Source organism: Cryptomeria japonica, unplaced genomic scaffold, assembly GCF_030272615.1.
Source record: "Cryptomeria japonica unplaced genomic scaffold, Sugi_1.0 HiC_scaffold_280, whole genome shotgun sequence".
NCBI classification, from domain to species: Eukaryota; Viridiplantae; Streptophyta; class Pinopsida; order Cupressales; family Cupressaceae; genus Cryptomeria; species Cryptomeria japonica.
Genome location: NW_026729102.1, coordinates 88,799 through 110,000, shown reverse-complemented (window position 1 = coordinate 110,000; position 21,202 = coordinate 88,799). Strand labels below are relative to the sequence as shown.

Here is a 21,202-nt window from a genome sequence, read left to right as displayed (position 1 = left end):
ACTCAGAGACATCCATTTCCCAGGCATATGCCCCCTACGCACTTTTGGTGGTGCACCCCGCACGAACAATCCCGCCTCGACCAGCCTGAACAATTCCCCTCTCGAAGGAAGGCCTCGGCCTTAATCGTCCACGACAAACAGCTCGACGAGGCATGAAGCACCCACGGGAGCCGGAGCATGACGATGCAGAGTCTCGGTTCACAGGAGCCTGGGAAGAACATCCCGTACGGAACCCTTTACCCGAAAACATCCGAACCGCACATGCTCGCGACAGTCCTGCCGTTAGAGAATGCACCGTGCACGCGACCGAGTAAGGCCACTCAGAGACATCCATTTCCCAGGTATATGCCCCCTACGCACTTTTGGTGGCGCAACTCGCACGAACAGTCCCACCTCGACCCCGTAAACAAGCTTTTTTGCCTCGAAGAGTTCGTCGGAGACGAAGAAGCAACCTTCAGTGCAAACGTAGCACTCTTTTGTGCAACCGCCCAAACAACGCCCCCTCTACCCTCTGTCGAAACACTCGGCATTGCTGCTCCCTAAGGTGAGCTTCTCCTCATAGGCAATTCCGCTCTTATCCGGTCACGTTTGTGTGCCCGAATTTCGCAAGGCAACCTCCATGGGACATGGAAAAGACTCGAGAAGAGAGCTCGCTCACGGGAGAGAGAAGCCAAGGAGACCACGAGAGTGCTGAGAGTGGGACAGCGCTGAATAGGCGGGAGAAGCCTGCGCGTATAAACGGAGATATATATCCAATTGCAACGAAGGAACGTGCCAAAGATCGAGAACAATGGCAGAAATGCTAGTAACGTGCACTTCGGGACCAACGCATCACCGGAAGACAACCGCCAAACATCGAAAGAGTCGCGATGCTCCGCAACCTACGTGCAAAGCGGTCGCACACCGGGTAAGGGAGTGAGAGCCCCAAACATAGCTGGGCGAGGCGCTCACTCCGCTCTTTAATATCTCGTTAATACCGCCAAGGAAATGGCACAAGCACACACACACAAGCATCCTCGGAAGAGGACAGTTCGAGTGACAGGTCAAATCCAAGAGTTCCGAAGACTACCTCCAGGAACAATCGGGAACAAGACCGATTACAAGTCGTCGAGTCTGTTACTGGGCGAACACGAGATGCGCACAGGAAATCGATCAGCCCTCACAATGGCCCAAGGCCAGAGATCGGACTGCTACGATTTACCCCAACAATCATCGTGCCACTCTTCGCAGAGAGGTGATAGACGCCAACGAGCCCGTGCATAGAAATCGAGGTGTAAAAAGGGCGTTGAAGGCAGGAAGCCTGGACGAAAGAGGCTACGAGGTCACCTCGAAGCGGTCTAAGAATCGGGCGCACTTGGGGCGACTACCAGTGCCAACCCCTTATCCCGCGGTGCGTCCGACACACAGAAATTTCCAAGGCGGCCAAGGAGCCTCCCCGCATAGCAATCGGGGTGTGAGGTTACGGATGCAGCATTGATAGCAATCGAGGTGTGAGGCGAAGGATGCAGAAGTGAGAGCCGAGGGATGTAGCAGAGATAGCAATCGGGGTGTGTGATGCAGAAGAGATAGCAATCGAGGTGTGCGGTGGGAAGGGCCCAGCAGCCAGAATGCATGAAGCGACGGATGAAGCAGTGATGACAACCGGGCTGTGAGGAGAGGAGGGATGCAGCCAAGAAAGCAATCAGGGCTCGAGGCAAGGGATGCATCAAGGATAGCAATCATGTTGTGAGGCGAGATTCCAAAGGCTAAACGTGAGAGGCTGCAGGGTCGACTCAGAGAGGTCTATGCATGTGAGAGGCTGAAAGCAAGGTCGACTCGGAGCGGTCTATGCATCGGGCGCGCTTGGGGCGACTACCAGTGCCAACCCCTTATCCCGCGACGCGTCCGACAAAGAGAACGTTCCAAGGCGGCAGAGGAGGTTACCAGCCGAAGGATGCAGTAGCAATAACAGGTATAGTTCCGCGGCGGCCGAGAAGACTCACTGCATAGGAATCGGGATGCGAGGCGAGGGATGCGGCGGGAAGGCCCCGACGGCTAAACGGAAGAGGCTGCAGGGCCGCCTCGGAATGGTCCAAGCATCGGATGCGATTGGGACGACTACCAGTGCCAACCCCTTATCCCGCGATGCGTCCGATACACAGATAGTTCCAAGGCGGCCGAGGAGCCTCACCGCATATCAATCGGGGTGCGAGGCGAGGGATGGGGCGGGAAGGCCCCAACGGCTAGACGGAAGAGGCTTCAGGGCCACCTCGGAATGGTCCAAGCATCGGACGCGCTTGGGGCGACTGCCAGTGCCAACCCCTTATCCCGCGATGCGTCCGATACACAGATGGTTCCAAGGCGGCCGAGGAGCCTCACCGCATAGCAATCGGGGGTGCGAGGCGAGGGATGGGGCGGGAAGGCCCCAACGGCTAGACGGAAGAGGCTTCAGGGCCGCCTAGGAATGGTCCAAGCATCGGACACGCTTGGGGCGACTACCAGTGACAGCCCCCTATCCCGCGATGCGTCCGATACGAAGATGGTTCCAAGGCGGCCGAGGAGCCTCACCGCATAGCAATCGGGGTGCGAGGTGGGGGATGCGGCGAGATGGCCCCAACGGCTAGACGGAAGAGGCCACAGGGCCGCGTCGGAATAGTCCAAGCATCGGACGCGCTTGGGGCGACTACCAGTGACAACCCCTTATCCCGCGATGCGTCCGATACGAAGATAGTTCCAAGGCGGCCGAGGAGCCTCACCGCATAGCAATCGGGGTGCGAGGTGGGGGATGCGGCGAGATGGCCCCAACGGCTAGACGGAAGAGGCTGCAGGGCCGCCTCGGAATAGTCCAAGCATCGGACGCGCTTGGGGCCACTACCAGTGACAACCCCTTATCCCGCGATGCGTCCGATACGAAGATAGTTCCAAGGCGGCCGAAGAGCCTCACCGCATAGCAATCGGGGTGCGAGGTGGGGGATGCGGCGAGATGGCCCCAACGGCTAGACGGAAGAGGCCACAGGGCCGCCTCGGAATAGTCCAAGCATCGGACGCGCTTGGGGCGACTACCAGTGACAACCCCTTATCCCGCGATGCGTCCGATACGAAGATAGTTCCCAGGCGGCCGAGGAGCCTCACCGCATAGCAATCGGGGTGCGAGGCGAGGGATGCGGCGAGATGGCCCCAAAGGCTAGACGGAAGAGGCTGCAGGGCTGCCTCGGAATAGTCCAAGCATCGGACGCGCTTGGGGCGACTACCACTGCCAACCCCTTATCCCGCGATGCGTCCGATACACAGATAGTTCCGAGGCGGCCGAGGAGGTGGGGGATGCAGCGAGATGGCCCCAACGGCTAGACGGAAGAGGCTGCAGGGCCGCCTCGGAATAGTCCAAGCATCGGACGCGCTTGGGGCGACTACCAGTGACAACCCCTTATCCCGCGATGCGTCCGATACACAGATAGTTCCGAGGCGGCCAAGGAGCCTCACCGCATAGCAATCGTGGTGCGAGGTGGGGGATGCGGCGAGATGGCCCCAACGGCTAGACGGAAGAGGCTGCAGGGCCGCCTCGGAATGGTCCAAGCATCGGATGCGCTTGGGGCGACTACCACTGCCAACCCCTTATCCCGCGATGCGTCCGATACACAGATAGTTCCAAGGCGGCCGAGGAGCCTCACAGCATAGCAATCAGGGTGCGAGGCGAGGGATGCGGCGAGAAAGCCCCAACGGCTAGAGGGAAGAGGCTTCAGGTCCGCCTCGGAATGGTCCAAGCATCGGACGCGCTTGGGGCGACTACCAGTGACAACCCCTTATCCCGCGACGCGTCCGATACACAGATAGTTCCAAGGCGGCCGAGGAGCCTCACCGCATAGCAATCGGGGTGCGAGGCGAGGGATGCGGCGAGAAGGACCCAACGGCTACACGGAAGAGGCTTCGGGGCCGCCTCGGAATGGTCCAAGCATCGGACGCGCTTGGGGCGACTACCAGTGACAACCCCTTATCCCGCGACGCGTCCGATACACAGATAGTTCCAAGGCGGCCGAGGAGCCTCACCGCATAGCAATCGGGGTGCGAGGCGAGGGATGCGGCGAGAAGGACCCAACGGCTACACGGAAGAGGCTTCGGGGCCGCCTCGGAATGGTCCAAGCATCGGACGCGCTTGGGGCGACTACCAGTGACAACCCCTTATCCCGCGACGCGTCCGATACACAGATAGTTCCAAGGCGGCCGAGGAGCCTCACCGCATAGCAATCGGGGTGCGAGGCGAGGGATGCGGCGAGAAGGACCCAACGGCTAGACGGAAGAGGCTTCGGGTCCGCCTCGGAATGGTCCAAGCATCGGACGCGCTTGGGGCGACTACCAGTGACAACCCCTTATCCCGCGACGCGTCCGATACACAGATAGTTCCAAGGCGGCCGAGGAGCCTCACCGCATAGCAATCGGGGTGCGAGGCGAGGGATGCGGCGAGAAGGACCCAACGGCTAGACGGAAGAGGCTTCGGGTCCGCCTCGGAATGGTCCAAGCATCGGACGCGCTTGGGGCGACTACCAGTGACAACCCCTTATCCCGCGACGCGTCCGATACACAGATAGTTCCAAGGCGGCCGAGGAGCCTCACCGCATAGCAATCGGGGTGCGAGGCGAGGGATGCGGCGAGAAGGACCCAACGGCTAGACGGAAGAGGCTTCGGGTCCGCCTCGGAATGGTCCAAGCATCGGACGCGCTTGGGGCGACTACCAGTGACAACCCCTTATCCCGCGACGCGTCCGATACACAGATAGTTCCGAGGCGGCCGAGGAGCCTCACCGCATAGCAATCGGGGTGCGAGGCGAAGGATGCGGCGAGAAGGACCCAACGGCTAGACGGAAGAGGCTTCGGGTCCGCCTCGGAATGGTCCAAGCATCGGACGCGCTTGGGGCGACTACCAGTGACAACCCCTTATCCCGCGACGCGTCCGATACACAGATAGTTCCAAGGCGGCCGAGGAGCCTCACCGCATAGCAATCGGGGTGCGAGGCGAGGGATGCGGCGAGAAGGACCCAACGGCTAGACGGAAGAGGCTTCAGGGCCGCCTCGGAATGGTCCAAGCATCGAACGCGCTTGGGGCGACTACCAGTGACAACCCCTTATCCCGCGACGCGTCCGATACACAGATAGTTCCGAGGCGGCCGAGGAGCCTCACCGCATAGCAATCGGGGTGCGAGGCGAGGGATGCGGCGAGAAGGACCCAACGGCTAGACGGAAGAGGCTTCAGGGCCGCCTCGGAATGGTCCAAGCATCGGACGCGCTTGGGGCGACTACCAGTGACAACCCCTTATCCCGCGACGCGTCCGATACACAGATAGTTCCGAGGCGGCCGAGGAGCCTCACCGCATAGCAATCGGGGTGCGAGGCGAGGGATGCGGCGAGAAGGACCCAACGGCTAGACGGAAGAGGCTTCAGGGCCGCCTCGGAATGGTCCAAGCATCGGACGCGCTTGGGGCGACTACCAATGACAACCCCTTATCCCGCGACGCGTCCGATACACAGATAGTTCCGAGGCGGCCGAGGAGCCTCACCGCATAGCAATCGGGGTGCGAGGCGAGGGATGCGGCGAGAAGGACCCAACGGCTAGACGGAAGAGGCTTCAGGGCCGCCTCGGAATGGTCCAAGCATCGGACGCGCTTGGGGCGACTACCAGTGACAACCCCTTATCCCGCGACGCGTCCGATACACAGATAGTTCCGAGGCGGCCGAGGAGCCTCACCGCATAGCAATCGGGGTGCAAGGCGAGGGATGCGGCGAGAAGGACCCAACGGCTAGACGGAAGAGGCTTCAGGGCCGCCTCGGAATGGTCCAAGCATCGGACGCGCTTGGGGCGACTACCAGTGACAACCCCTTATCCCGCGACGCGTCCGATACACAGATAGTTCCGAGGCGGCCGAGGAGCCTCACCGCATAGCAATCGGGGTGCGAGGCGAGGGATGCGGCGAGAAGGACCCAACGGCTAGACGGAAGAGGCTTCAGGGCTGCCTCGGAATGGTCCAAGCATCGGACGCGCTTGGGGCGACTACCGTTGCCAACCCCTTATCCCGCGATGCGTCTGATACACAGATAGTTCCGAGGCGGCCGAGGAGCCTCACCGCATAGCAATCGGGTTGCGAGGCAGATTATTGGGAAGGGAACCCCCTGGGATGCGGCTCAAGCAGTGCCCAAAGGGACTGGAATGCGGAATCACATCGAGAGACCCAAATGCTATACGAGGGCTCAAATCGAATTATCGATTTGGCCACGACATGGACGCATCGGAACGACTACCTTTGCCGAACCACTCGCAATTGCATCCATACCGAAACCAATAGACATTTCCGTTAGAGCCCTCGCATAGCATTCGGGAATCTCGCATGCCCCTCTAAATCGACCAATGCTGGCGCTCAATGAAAATCCGAGCGCTACCACCGTTCGAGCGCCAGCATTGGTCGAGTTAGAGGGGCACGGGGGAGAATGCTCCAGTCAACACCTCCCCTATATAAGTTATTTGTCCGATTCTCGCACAACCGTAGTCTGCCTCGTCGAATCAAACAACGGTCCCAGATTCCGACTTCCGTTCCGTAGAGACCCAAAAGCTAGATGGAGGCTCGCAAGAAAGAGAGTCGGCGCATAGCAATCGGGTTTCTCGAACGTTTAGGGACCGAGCTCACTTGCGGATAGGGCAAAATCCGCCAAGCAACCCAAAAGCTAGACGGGGGCTCGAATCGAATCGCCTAGGCGGCCACAACAACGACGTGTTGGATCGACTACCAGTGCCAAACCATTCAGCAAGACTAGTCTGTGTCGAGGCCGGATAGAGATTCTCAGAGAGCGCCCGCATAGCATTTAGGAGACCTGCCGCGTCCCTCACACTCGACAAATGGTGGTGCACGTTTATAAATCCGAGCGATCCCAACCCTTTCAAGCACCAACATCGGTCGAGATAGAGGGGCACGGAGGGGGCTGCGTGAGACAACACAGTCCCCTATATAAGTTATTTGTCCGATTCTCACACATCCGAAGAATGGTCATCAAATCGGACAACAGCCCAAACTTCCGACTTCCGTCCCAGAAAGCCCAAGAGCTATCTAAAACGTTCATGGCCGGAACTCGATCGCGGCTATACCAGTCCGCCAAGCAACCCAAAAGCTAGACTGGAGCTCTAGTCGAATCACCTCTGTGGCCATTGCAAGGACGTGTTGGAGCGACTACCATTGCCGAACCATTCCGCAGGTCGAGTCCATACCAAGGCCGCATAGAGATTCACGATGAGCTCCTGCATAGCAATCAGGAGACTTGCCGTGTCCATCACAATCGATAAATCCTGGTGCAAGATTTTTGCATCCGAGCGCTCCAACCAGTCGAGCACCAGCATCAATCGACATAAACGGGCACGGGGGGAGGATGCTCGAGAACACTACCTCCCCTATATAAGTTATTTGTCCGATTCTCAAGCAGCCGAAGTCTGGTCATCGAATCGGGTCAAAGACCACAACTTCCGACTTTACCCACAATGCAAGTCATCGAATCGAACATCGGCCCCCGAGTCGGACTCCATGCGTATGTCAGGTCATCGGACCCAAATTCCGCCTTCCTGCGCATGGCGGGCCATCAATATCAACTCGGTCATCGGACCCAAACTCCGCCTTTTTGCGTATGGCACGCCTTCAAATCGGTCATCGGACCCAAATTCCGCCTTCCTGTGCATGGCGGGCCATCAACATCAACTCGGTCATCGGACCCAAATTCCGCCTTTCTGCGCATGGCACGCCATCAACTCGGTCATCGGACCCAAATTCCGCCTTCCTGCGCATGGCAGGTCATCGGACACAAATTCAGACCTCGCCAATATGCCTACGTATCGAATCGGTCATCGGACCCAACTTCCGACTTCATCCATACTGTAGGGTCTTTGAGGTTGGCGCGGTGCGCTCAACCCAGGGAGTCGACCCATCGAAGCATACACCTCCCCTATATAAGCTATTTGTCCGATTCCCACACCTGTGTAGTTTGCACCTCTGACCAGGACATCGACCCCAACTTCCGAACTCGACTGCAACGACGGCACCAGCGCCTTGGTGCGCACCTTGCGACGCACAGTCCCAACATTCGCCTTCCTGCACATGGCAGGTCATCGGACCCAAATTCCGACCTCGCGAGTATGCCTACATATCGAATCGGTCATCGGACCCAACTTCCGACTTCATCCATACCGTAGGGTCTTTGAGGTTGGCGCGGTGCGCTCAACCCGGGGAGTCGACCCAACGAAGCATACACCTCCCCTATATAAGCTATTTGTCCGATTCCCACACCTGTGTAGTTTGCACCTCCGATCAAGACATCGACCCCAACTTCCGAACTCGCCTCCAACGACCGAACCAGCGCCTTGGTGCGCACCTTGCAACGCACAGTGCCAACATTCGCCTTCCTGCACGTGGCAGGTCATCGGACCCAAATTCCGACCTCGCGAGTATGCCTACATATCGAATCGGTCATCGGACCCAACTTCCGACTTCATCCATACCGTAGGGTCTTTGAGGTTGGCGCGGTGCGCTCAACCCGGGGAGTCGACCCAACGAAGCATACACCTCCCCTATATAAGCTATTTGTCCGATTCCCACACCTGTGTAGCTTGCACCTCCGATCAGGACATCGACCCCAACTTCCGAACTCGACTAAAAAGACCGCACCAGCGCCTTGGTGTGCACCTTGCAACGCACAGTGTCAACATTCGCCTTCCTGCACATGGCAGGTCATCGGACCCAAATTCCGACCTCATGAGCATACCTACTAATCGAATCGGTCATCGGACCCAACTTCCGACTTCATCCATACCGTAGGGTCTTTGAGGTTGGCGCGGTGCGCTCAACCTGGGGAGTCGACCCATCGAAGCATACACCTCCCCTATATAAGCTATTTGTCCGATTCCGACACCTGTGTAGTTTGCACCTCCGCTCAGGACATCGACCCCAACTTCCGAACTCGCCTGCAACGACCGAACCAGCGCCTTGGTGCGCACCAAAAGTGCGCACTTTTGGAGGGCACTTTTGTGCGCTCCAAAGGTGCGCACTTTTGGAGGGCACTTTTCTGCGCTCCAAAGGTGCGCACTTTTGGAGGGCACTTTTTGGAGGGCACTTTTCTGCGCTCCAAAGGTGCGCACTTTTGGAGGGCACTTTTTGGAGGGCACTTTTCTGCGCTCCAAAGGTGCGCACTTTTGGAGGGCACTTTTTGGAGGGCACTTTTCTGCGCTCCAAAGGTGCGCACTTTTGGAGGGCACTTTTTGGAGGGCACTTTTCTGCGCTCCAAAGGTGCGCACTTTTGGAGGGCACTTTTTGGAGGGCACTTTTCTGCGCTCCAAAGGTGCGCACTTTTGGAGGGCACTTTTTGGAGGGCACTTTTCTGCGCTCCAAAGGTGCGCACTTTTGGAGGGCACTTTTTGGAGGGCACTTTTCTGCGCTCCAAAGGTGCGCACTTTTGGAGGGCACTTTTTGGAGGGCACTTTTCTGCGCTCCAAAGGTGCGCACTTTTGGAGGGCACTTTTGTGCACTCCAAAGGTGCGCACTTTTGGAGGGCACTTTTCCTGTGCTCCAAAGGTGCACACCTAGGTGAGCACCTTCGACCACACCTTGTAGCACACCAAACTCTGACTTTCGACTTCATCCGCAATGCAGGGTCTTTGAGGTTGGCGCAATGCGCACAACCAGGGGAGTCGACCCATCAAACCCAACACCTCCCCTATATAAGCTATTTGTCTGATTCTCATACATGCGTAGCCTGCAGGAGCAATTAGGACATCGACCCCAACTTTCGGCTTCTAAACGAAAACAAGGTCTTTGAGGTTGGTGTAATGCGAACAACTAGGGGAGTCAACCCATCAAACCCAACACCTCCCCTATATAAGCTATTTGTCTGATTCTCATACATGTGTAGTCTACAGGAGCAATTAGGACATCGACCCCAACTTTTGACTTCTTAACGAAAACAAGGTCTTTGAGGTTGACGTAATGCGCACAACCAGGGGAGTCGACCCATCAAACCCAACACCTCCCCTATATAAGCTATTTGTCCGATTCTCATACATGTGTAGCCTGCAGGAGCCATTAGGACATTGACCCCAACTTTTGACTTCTTAACGAAAACAAGGTCTTTGAGGTTGGCGTAATGCGCACAACCAAGGGAGTTGACCCATCAAACCCAACACCTCCCCTATATAAGCTATTTGTCTGATTCTCATACATGTGTAGCCTGCAACAACGATTAGGACATCCACCCCAACTTCTGAATTCGTCTGCGTTGACCGCACCAAAGGTGCACGCCTTGGTGCTCACCAAAATCCGACTTCCGACTTCTTCTGCTATGCGGGGTCTTTGAGGTTGGCGCAGTGCGCACAACCAGGGGAGTCAACCCACCGAATGCAACACCTCCCCTATATAAGCTATTTGTCTGATTCTCATACATGCGTAGACTGCAGCAATGATTAGGACATCCACCCCAACTTTTGACTTCTTAAACAAGACAGGGTCTTTGAAGTTGGTGCAGTGCACACAACCAGGGGAGTCGACCCATCAAACGCAACACCTCCCCTATATAAAGCTATTTGTCCGATTCTCATACGTGTAGTCTGCAGCAGCGATTAGGACATCGACCCCAACTTCCGAATTCGTTTGCATTGACCGCACCAAAGGTGCACGCCTTGGTGTGCACCCTGGAGTGCACTTTGGTGCTCACCTCGGTGCACACTTTGGTGTGCACCTCGGTGTGCACCAAAGGTGCGCACCTTGGAGCGCACCAAAGGTGTACACTTTGGAGCGCACCACATAGGGTCTTTGAGAGGTTGGCGCAGTGCGCACACCAAGGTGGGTGTTGAGGTGCGTGCCGAGGTGGGTGGGTGCTAGGGTGCGCTCCATGGTGGGTGCCAGGGTGGGTGCGTGCTAGGGTGGATTCCAAAGAGGGTCATAGGGTGGGTGCCAAGGTGGGTTGGTGATATAGTGGGTTCAAAGGTGGGTACTAGGGTGGGTTCCAAGGTGGGTCACAAGTTGGGTGCCAGGATGCGTGGGTGTTAGGTTGGGTGCCAAGGTGGGCTCCTGCGTGGGTGGGTGCTAGGGTGGGTTTCAAGGTGGACGCGAGGGCGGGTGCCAAGGTGGGTAACAAGTTGGGTGTTAGGATGGGTGAGTGCTAGAGTGGGTGCCAAGGTGGGTGGGTGCTAAGGTGGATGCCAAGGTGGTTCACAGGGTGGGTGGGTTCTAGGGTGAGTTCCAAGGTGGGTCACAGGTTCAGTGCTAGGGTGGGTGTCAAGGCGGGTGTCGAGGTGCCTGGGTGCTAGGGTGTGGATGCCAATGTGGGTCATAGGGTGGGTACTAGGGTGGGCTGCAATGTGGGTGCCAAGGTGGGTAACATGCTCGGTGGGTTCTAAATTGGGTGCCAGGGTGGGTGTGCACCCACCTTGCCCGAGGTGGGTGCCAAGGTGCCAGTGTGGGTGGGTGCTAAGGTGGATGCCAAGGTGGGTGAGAAGGTGGGTGATAGGTTGAGTGGTAGGATGGGTGGGTGCCAAGATGGGTCACAGGGTGGGTGCAAGGGTGGGTAGGTGCTAGGGTTGGTGTCAGGGTGGGTGGGTGCTAGGTTGGGTTCCAAGGTGGGTGCGAGGGTGAGTGTCAAGGTGGGTCACAGGTTAGGTGCTAGGATGGGTGAGTGCTAGGGTGCAAAGGTGCCAGGGTGGGTGCTAGGATGGGTCGATGCTAGGGTGAGTGGCAAGGTGGGTCCACAAGTGTCAAGGTGGGTGCCGAGGTGGGTGCCAAGTCGGCGACTGCTATGGTGGATGCCAAGGTGGGTCACGGGGTGGGTGCCAAGTTGCTAGGTTGGGTTCCAAGGTGGGTGCCAACGTGGGTGCTAGGGTGCGTGGGTTAAAGGGTGTGTCACAACGTGGGTGCCAGGATGGGTGCGCACCCACACTGGCCAAGACGGGTGCGGGTGCAAGGTTGGGTTCCAAGCCCGGTCACAGGCTGGGTGCTAGGATGGGTGGGTGCCAAGGTGGGCACCAGGGTGGGTGCACCCACCCTGGCCAAGGTGGGTCACGGGGTGGGTCCTAGGGTGGGTAACGGGGTGGGTACTAAGGTGCGTGCCAAGGTGGGTCATAGGGTGGGTGCCAAGGTGGGCACCAGGGTGGGTGTGCACCAACCCTAGCCAGGGTAGGTCACGGGGTGGTTGTCGGGGTGGGCGTCAAGGAGCCAAGGTGGGTGGCAAGTAGCCAAGTTGCGTGCCAAGGTGGGTGTCGGGGTGGGTGCCAAGGATCCAAGGTGGGTGCCAAGGAACCAAGGTGGGTGTCTGGGTGGGTGCCGAGGTGGGAGCCAGGGTGGGTCCCAAGGTGAGTGCAAAGGTGGGTGCCAGGGTCAAGGTGAGTGCCAATGTGGGTTCCAAGGTGCCAGGGTCAGGGTGAGTGCCAATGTGGGTTCAAAGGTGCTAAGTTGGGTGCGAGGTTGGGTGCGAGGGTGGGTGGGTGCCAAGGTGTGCTAGGTGGAAGCCCGGGTGGGTCGGCATCCCATGGGTGTCGAGTTGGGTGCCTGATGGGTGCTTCTTGTCAAGTTTTAGTCGTCGGGACTCATTTCGAGCCTTAGAGGTCGTTTCTTGTCCGGTTGCCCTGTCTTCGACCTGGGAACCCAATTTTGGTCCTCGGGTCCCATTTTTTTTTGTCTCGCATCCCACTTTTGGCCTGTGGCCTTTTCGGGGTCGATTCTCGTTTTGGGCATCAGAGCATGTTTCTTCTCCTAAAACCCAATATTTGTTTATTAAGTCTCGGAACACATTTTTGTTCTCGTGGACCCATCATGGGTCTTGGAACGCATTTGTGGTCCTTGGGTCCCATTTTGCATCCCGAAACTTGTGTTTTGGTGCTTGATCCCTATTTTGGGTGCCCACCTTGCACCAAGTGCGCACCCGGGGCAAACCGAGCGCCTTGGTGCACCGGGGCAAGATCGAGCGTGCACCCGAGGCGCCCCGAACATGCACCAAGGTGCACTCGGCCCACATGTGAGCGCAGGTCGTTGCGCCCGAGGTGGTGTGTGGGCACCGCGTTGCAGACGGGACACTGCACGCACACGACGCCCCCTCCAGGTGCACGCACGTAGGCCGGGCCGGGTGCACACCCGACGCCCTAGCAAGGTGCGCGCACCCGGGCAGGGCTCACACTTGGCGAACGGGGCGCACTTCGCGAGGGAGGGTGTGCACCTCGACGGGGGTGGGTGGCCGGGGTGGATTCGCACGTGGGTCGCGGTTTGCTAAGTACACACTGCGACAAGCTCATAACGGGTGCGATCATACCAGCATTAGTGCACCGGATCCCATCAGAACTCCGCAGTTAAGCGCGCTTGGGCCGGAGTAGTACTGGGATGGGTGACCTCCCGGGAAGTCCCGGTGTTGCACCCTTTTTTAGTTTTTCGCCGGGCGTCGCAATGCTATTTGAATAAACCTTTTGCCCGTTTGCGTTCTCGTCGGGGCCGGGCCGGGCCGGGGTGCGCTGCCCGCACTACCGCGCGCGCGGGGGGCGACACCGAGCGCGCACCCGAGGCGCCCCGAGCACACAGGCCACGGTGCAACCCGGGCGTTGTGCGCGCACCCCGGTGCGCCCGAGGTGCTGCGCGCGCACCCAGGTGAAATCGGTGTGCACCTCGGCCAGTGCGCGCTCGGTCGAGTCGCGCACGTTGGCCAAGGTGCACGGTGATGTTTCTTACTCTAAGGTTCCGCACCAGACGCCCGGGACAGGTGAGCGAAGCTGGGCGGGGCCGGGTGCGCGGCCGGGGCAGGTGCACGCAGCTGGAGAGAGCTTTGGAGCACACTTCGGAGCGCACCAATGATGCGCTCCATTCAAAAGTTTCCTGAAAAGGCAAAAAAAGTTGAGATTATAGAATTTCCCACTTGAGAGATTGTAAAAAAAAAAAATTTAAAATGAAGGAAACGCGGGTGCCAAGGTGTGCGCAGCCCAGCCAAGGTGTGCGCACCAAGGCGCCCACCCTGGCGAAGGTGCACGCAAGGTGCGCACCCGAGGCAAACCGGACAATTAACCCAACTTTCGACTTCGCGCGCACCTTGGAGCGCACTTCGGAGCGCTCCTTGGTGCGCACCAATCTTGGGCACCTCGGAGTGCACCATGGCGCCCACCAAGGTGCGCACCCGGGGCAAACCGAGCTCCGACTTCGTGCGCACCTTGGAGCGCACGAAAGGTGCGCACCATGGCGCCCACCAAGGTGCGCAGCCCAGCCAAGGCGTGCGCATCAAGGTGCGCACCCTGGCGAAGGTGCGCACCCGGGGCAAACCGAGCTCCGACTTCGTGCGCACCTTGGAGCGCACAAAAGGTGCGCAACCCAGCCAAGGTGTGCGCACCCCGGTCAAACCGAGCTCCGAATCGTGCGCACCAGAGGTGCACGCCATCGTGCGCACCTTGGAGCACACTTCGGAGCCCTCCTTGGTGCGCGCCGATGTTGCGCACCTCGGAGCGCACCCGGGGAAAACAATGCAATTAACCCGACTTTCGACTTCGTGGGCACCTCGGAGCGCTCTCGGGTTCGCACCTCGGAGCACACCGAGGTGCGCACCTTTGATGCGCTGCCTTCACCAATTTCCAGAAAAGGCAAGAAAACATTGAGAAGGTGTGCGCACCGAGGTGCCCACCCTGGCGAAGGTGCACGCGAGGTGCGCACCCGGGGCAAACCGGGCTCCGACTTCGTGCACGCCGCACCTTGGAGCACACTTCGGAGCGCTCCTTGGTGCGCACCAGGGCGCGCAACCCAGCCGAGGTGCCCACCCCGGCGAAGGTGCACGCGAGGTGCGCACCCGGGGCAAACCGGGCTCCGACTTCGTGCACGCCATGGTGCCCACCGCGGCGAAGGTGCACGCGAGGTGCGCACCCGGGGCAAACCGGGCTCCGACTTCGTGCACGCCGCACCTTGGAGCACACTTCGGAGCGCTCCTTGGTGCGCACCATGGTGCCCACCAGGGCGCGCAACCCCGCCGAAGGTGCACGCGAGGTGCGCACCCGGGGCAAACCGGGCTCCGACTTCGTGCACGCCGCACCTTGGAGCACACTTCGGAGCGCTCCTTGGTGCGCACCATGGTGCCCACCAGGGCGCGCAACCCCGCCGAAGGTGCACGCGAGGTGCGCACCCGGGGCAAACCGGGCTCCGACTTCGTGCACGCCATGGTGCGCACCGCGGCGAAGGTGCGCACCCGGGGCAAACCGGGCTCCGACTTCGTGCACGCCGCACCTTGGAGCACACTTCGGAGCGCTCCTTGGTGCGCACCAGGGCGCGCAACCCAGCCGAGGTGCCCACCCCGGTGAAGGTGCACGCGAGGTGCGTACCCGGGGCAAACCGGGCTCCGACTTCGTGCACGCCGCACCTTGGAGCACACTTCGGAGCGCTCCTTGGTGCGCACCATGGTGCCCACCAGGCCGCGCAACCCAGCCAAGGTGTGCGCACCAAGGTGCACGCGAGGTGCGCACCCGGGGCAAACCGGGGTCCGACTTCGTGCACGCCGCACCTTGGAGCACACATCGGGGCGCTCCCGGGTTCGCACCGGCGTTGCGCACCGTGGTGGGCACCTCGGAGCACACCAAGGTGGGCAGCGAGGTGCGCACCTTTGATGCGATGCCTTCACTAATTTCCATAAAAGGCAAAAAAAAAACGAGATTTTAAAATTTCCGTTTTGAAAGATAGTGAGAAAAAGGGAATGCTGGTGCCATCTTGAGCCCGCCCTGGTGCGCAGCCCAGCCAAGGTGTGCGCACCAAGGTGCCCACCCTGGCGAAGGTGCGCGCCCGGGCAATTAACCCAACTTCCAACTTCGCGCGCGCCAGGGTGGGAGCGCACCCAACAACCGGGCCTGGGAAGAGCCAATGCGAGAAACCCCACCAAACGCTCTGACAAAAAAAGAGGGGGCGCTCCAGTAACCCCGCTTCGGAGCGCACCCTGGGCAAACCCAGCCAAGGTGCCCACCCCGGCCAAGGTGCAGGCGAGGTGCGCACCCGGGGCAAACCGGGCTCCGACAACGTGCACGCCGCACCTTGGAGCACACTTCGTAGCGCTCCCGGGTGCGCACCTCAGAGCACACCAAGGTGGGCAGCGAGGTGCGCACCTTTGATGCGCTGCCTTCACTAATTTCCAGAAAAGGCAAAAAAAAAAGGAGATTTTAAAATTTCCGTTTTGAAAGATAGTGAAAAAAACGGAACGCGCGTGCCATCTTGAGCCCGCCCTGGTGCGCAGCCCAGGTAAGGTGCCCACCCTGGCAAAGGTGCGCACCCGGGCAATTAACCCTACTTCCGACTTCGTGCGCGCCAGGGTGGCAACCGGGCCTCGGAAGAGCCAATGCGAGAAACCCCACCAAACGCTCCGACAAAAAAAGAGGCGGCGCTCCAATAACCCCGCTTCGGAGCGCAGCCGGGGCAAACCCAGCCAAGGTGCCCACCCCGACGAAGGTGCACGCGAGGTGCGCACCCGGGGCAAACCGGGCTCCGACAACGTGCACGCAGCACCTTGGAGCACACTTCGAAGCACTCCCGGGTGCCCACCGGCGTTGCGCACCGTGGTGGGCAGCGAGGTGCGCACCTTTGATGCGCTGCCTTCACTAATTTCCAGAAAAAGGCAAAAAAAAATGAGATTTTAAAATTTCCGTTTTGAAAGATAGTGAAAAAAAAGGAACGCGGGTGCCATCTTGAGCCCGCCCTGGTGCGCAGCCCAGGCAAGGCATGCGCACCAAGGTGCCCACCCGAGGTGCACACCCGGGGCAAACCGGGCTCCGACTTCGTGCAGGCCGCACCTTGGAGCACACTTCGGAGCGCTCCTTGGTGCGCACCATGGTGCCCACCAGGGCGCGCAACCCAGCCAAGGTCTGCACACCAAGGTGCCCACCCCGGCGAAGGTGCACGCGAGGTGCGCACCCGGGGCAAACCGGGCTCCGACTTCGTGCACGCCATGGTGCCCACCGCGGCGAAGGTGCACGCGAGGTGCGCACCCGGGGCAAACCGGGCTCCGACTTCGTGCACGCCGCACCTTGGAGCACACTTCGGAGCGCTCCTTGGTGCGCACCATGGTGCCCACCAGGGCGCGCAACCCAGCCAAGGTGTGCGCACCAAGGTGCACGCGAGGTGCGCACCCGGGGCAAACCGGGGTCCGACTTCGTGCACGCCGCACCTTGGAGCACACATCGGAGCGCTCCCAGGTTCGCACCAGCGTTGCGCACCTTTGATGCGCTGCCTTCACTAATTTCCAGAAAAGGCAAAAAAAAACGATATTTTAAAATTTCCGTTCTGAAAGATAGTGAAAAAAACGGAACGCGGGTGCCATCTTGAGCCCTTCCTGGTGCGCAGCCCAGGCAAGTTGTGCGCACCAAGGTGCCCACCCTGGCGGAGGTGCGCGCCCGGGGCAAACCGGGCTCCGACTTCGTGCACTGCATGGTGCCCACCAAGGCGCGCAACCCAGCCAAGGTGCCCACCGCAGCGAAGGTGCACGCGAGGTGCACACCCGGGGCAAACCGGGCTCCGACTTCGTGCACGCCGCACCTTGGAGCACACTTCAGAGCGCTCCTTGGTGCGCACCAGGGCGCGCAACCCAGCCGAGGTGCCCACCTCGGCGAAGGTGCACGCGAGGTGCGCACCCGGGGCAAACCGGGCTCCGACTTCGTGCACGCCATGGTGCCCACCGCGGCGAAGGTGCGCACCCGGGGCAAACCGGGCTCCGACTTCGTGCACGCCGCACCTTGGAGCACACTTCGGAGCGCTCCTTGGTGCGCACCATGGTGCCCACCAGGCCGCGCAACCCAGCCAAGGTGTGCGCACCAAGGTGCACGCGAGGTGCGCACCCGGGGCAAACCGGGGTCCGACTTCGTGCACGCCGCACCTTGGAGCACACATCGGGGCGCTCCCGGGTTCGCACCGGCGTTGCGCACCGTGGTGGGCACCTCGGAGCACACCAAGGTGGGCAGCGAGGTGCGCACCTTTGATGCGATGCCTTCACTAATTTCCATAAAAGGCAAAAAAAAAATGAGATTTTAAAATTTCCGTTTTGAAAGATAGTGAGAAAAAGGGAATGCTGGTGCCATCTTGAGCCCGCCCTGGTGCGCAGCCCAGCCAAGGTTTGCGCACCAAGGTGCCCACCCTGGCGAAGGTGCGCGCCCGGGCAATTAACCCAACTTCCAACTTCGCGCGCGCCAGGGTGGGAGCGCACCCAACAACCGGGCCTGGGAAGAGCCAATGCGAGAAACCCCACCAAACTCTCTGACAAAAAAAGAGGGGGCGCTCCAGTAACCCCGCTTCGGAGCGCACCCTGGGCAAACCCAGCCAAGGTGCCCACCCCGGCCAAGGTGCAGGCGAGGTGCGCACCCGGGGCAAACCGGGCTCCGACAACGTGCACGCCGCACCTTGGAGCACACTTCGTAGCGCTCCCGGGTGCGCACCTCAGAGCACACCAAGGTGGGCAGCGAGGTGCGCACCTTTGATGCGCTGCCTTCACTAATTTCCAGAAAAGGCAAAAAAAAAAGGAGATTTTAAAATTTCCGTTTTGAAAGATAGTGAAAAAAACGGAACGCGCGTGCCATCTTGAGCCCGCCCTGGTGCGCAGCCCAGGTAAGGTGCCACCCTGGCAAAGGTGCGCACCCGGGCAATTAACCCTACTTCCGACTTCGTGCGCGCCAGGGTGGCAACCGGGCCTCGGAAGAGCCAATGCGAGAAACCCCACCAAACGCTCCGACAAAAAAAGAGGCGGCGCTCCAATAACCCCGCTTCGGAGCGCAGCCGGGGCAAACCAAGCCAAGGTGCCCACCCCGACGAAGGTGCACGCGAGGTGCGCACCCGGGGCAAACCGGGCTCCGACAACGTGCACGCAGCACCTTGGAGCACACTTCGAAGCACTCCCGGGTGCCCACCGGCGTTGCGCACCGTGGTGGGCAGCGAGGTGCGCACCTTTGATGCGCTGCCTTCACTAATTTCCAGAAAAAGGCAAAAAAAAATGAGATTTTAAAATTTCCGTTTTGAAAGATAGTGAAAAAAAAGGAACGCGGGTGCCATCTTGAGCCCGCCCTGGTGCGCAGCCCAGGCAAGGCATGCGCACCAAGGTGCCCACCCGAGGTGCACACCCGGGGCAAACCGGGCTCCGACTTCGTGCAGGCCGCACCTTGGAGCACACTTCGGAGCGCTCCTTGGTGCGCACCATGGTGCCCACCAGGGCGCACCCGGGGCAAACCGGGCTCCGACTTCGTGCACGCCGCACCTTGGAGCACACATCGGAGCGCTCCCAGGTTCGCACCAGCGTTGCGCACCTTTGATGCGCTGCCTTCACTAATTTCCAGAAAAGGCAAAAAAAAACGATATTTTAAAATTTCCGTTCTGAAAGATAGTGAAAAAAACGGAACGCGGGTGCCATCTTGAGCCCTTCCTGATGCGCAGCCCAGGCAAGTTGTGCGCACCAAGGTGCCCACCCTGGCGGAGGTGCGCGCCCGGGGCAAACCGGGCTCCGACTTCGTGCACTGCATGGTGCCCACCAAGGCGCGCAACCCAGCCAAGGTGCCCACCGCAGCGAAGGTGCACGCGAGGTGCGCACCCGAGGTGCACACCCGGGGCAAACCGGGCTCCGACTTCGTGCACGCCGCACCTTGGAGCACACTTCAGAGCGCTCCTTGGTACGCACCAGGGCGCGCAACCCAGCCAAGGTGCTCACCCCGGCGAAGGTGCACGCGAGGTGCGCACCCGGGGCAAACCGGGCTCGGACTTCGTGCACGCCGCACCTTGGAGCACACATCGGAGCGCTCCCGGGTTCGCACCAGCATTGCGCACCTTTGATGCGCTGCCTTCACTAATTTCCAGAAAAGGCAAAAAAAAGAAAAAAATGAGATTTTAAAATTTCCGTTTTGAAAGATAGTGAAAAAAACGGAACGCGGGTGCCATCTTGAGCCCGCCCTGGTGTGCAGCCCAGGCAAGTTGTGCGCACCAAGGCACCCACCCTGGCCAAGGTGGGTCACGGGGTGGGTCCTAGGGTGGGTAACGGGGTGGGTACTAAGGTGCGTGCCAAGGTGGGTCATAGGGTGGGTGCCAAGGTGGGCACCAGGGTGGGTGTGCACCAACCCTAGCCAGGGTAGGTCACGGGGTGGTTGTCGGGGTGGGCGTCAAGGAGCCAAGGTGGGTGGCAAGTAGCCAAGTTGCGTGCCAAGGTGGGTGTCGGGGTGGGTGCCAAGGATCCAAGGTGGGTGCCAAGGAACCAAGGTGGGTGTCTGGGTGGGTGCCGAGGTGGGAGCCAGGGTGGGTCCCAAGGTGAGTGCAAAGGTGGGTGCCAGGGTCAAGGTGAGTGCCAATGTGGGTTCCAAGGTGCCAGGGTCAGGGTGAGTGCCAATGTGGGTTCAAAGGTGCTAAGTTGGGTGCGAGGTTGGGTGCGAGGGTGGGTGGGTGCCAAGGTGTGCTAGGTGGAAGCCCGGGTGGGTCGGCATCCCATGGGTGTCGAGTTGGGTGCCTGATGGGTGCTTCTTGTCAAGTTTTAGTCGTCGGGACTCATTTCGAGCCTTAGAGGTCGTTTCTTGTCCGGTTGCCCTGTCTTCGACCTGGGAACCCAATTTTGGTCCTCGGGTCCCATTTTTTTTTGTCTCGCATCCCACTTTTGGCCTGTGGCCTTTTCGGGGTCGATTCTCGTTTTGGGCATCAGAGCATGTTTCTTCTCCTAAAACCCAATATTTGTTTATTAAGTCTCGGAACACATTTTTGTTCTCGTGGACCCATCATGGGTCTTGGAACGCATTTGTGGTCCTTGGGTCCCATTTTGCATCCCGAAACTTGTGTTTTGGTGCTTGATCCCTATTTTGGGTGCCCACCTTGCACCAAGTGCGCACCCGGGGCAAACCGAGCGCCTTGGTGCACCGGGGCAAGATCGAGCGTGCACCCGAGGCGCCCCGAACATGCACCAAGGTGCACTCGGCCCACATGTGAGCGCAGGTCGTTGCGCCCGAGGTGGTGTGTGGGCACCGCGTTGCAGACGGGACACTGCACGCACACGACGCCCCCTCCAGGTGCACGCACGTAGGCCGGGCCGGGTGCACACCCGACGCCCTAGCAAGGTGCGCGCACCCGGGCAGGGCTCACACTTGGCGAACGGGGCGCACTTCGCGAGGGAGGGTGTGCACCTCGACGGGGGTGGGTGGCCGGGGTGGATTCGCACGTGGGTCGCGGTTTGCTAAGTACACACTGCGACAAGCTCATAAC

At 59.9% G+C, this 21,202-nt stretch overlaps 1 non-coding gene across 1 annotated transcript; it reads left to right on the top strand.

The window, feature by feature from the left end:
- The first annotated feature begins 13,278 nt into the window (after positions 1–13,278).
- Positions 13,279–13,397, top strand: LOC131870048 (5S ribosomal RNA). Its single transcript, XR_009368416.1, has one exon. It is a non-coding gene; the product is annotated as a 5S ribosomal RNA (ribosomal RNA).
- The last annotated feature ends 7,805 nt before the right edge of the window (positions 13,398–21,202 follow it).